This window comes from Phlebotomus papatasi, chromosome 3, assembly GCF_024763615.1.
Source record: "Phlebotomus papatasi isolate M1 chromosome 3, Ppap_2.1, whole genome shotgun sequence".
In the NCBI taxonomy this organism is placed as follows: Eukaryota; Metazoa; Arthropoda; class Insecta; order Diptera; family Psychodidae; genus Phlebotomus; species Phlebotomus papatasi.
The window spans coordinates 30264477-30264796 of NC_077224.1; positions in this window are offsets into that span (position 1 = coordinate 30264477).

The following is a 320-nucleotide window of genomic DNA, read 5'->3' on the forward strand; positions in this document are numbered from 1 at the left end:
TTAATTATTGTTTTATTCACATTAATTCGCTTTGTTAATGTTATTAATGGTTTTTGTTTAATCATTTATGTGTGTTTTTTTTAAATTAATTCACTATTTATTAATTCAATTATTTATTAAATTAGTTCTTTTTAGTATTTTTAAAAATTAATTTCTTTAAAACACATTTACTAACAAATTGGCACAACTACTCATGTGGCATATTGATTTAATAAAACATTGAATCTTTTAACAAGTGTATATATTACTACAAAGTTGATAATTGTGATAAAATGGGTGAGATTTAAATGTACGAAATAAATAATCTCACTGAGTATTTT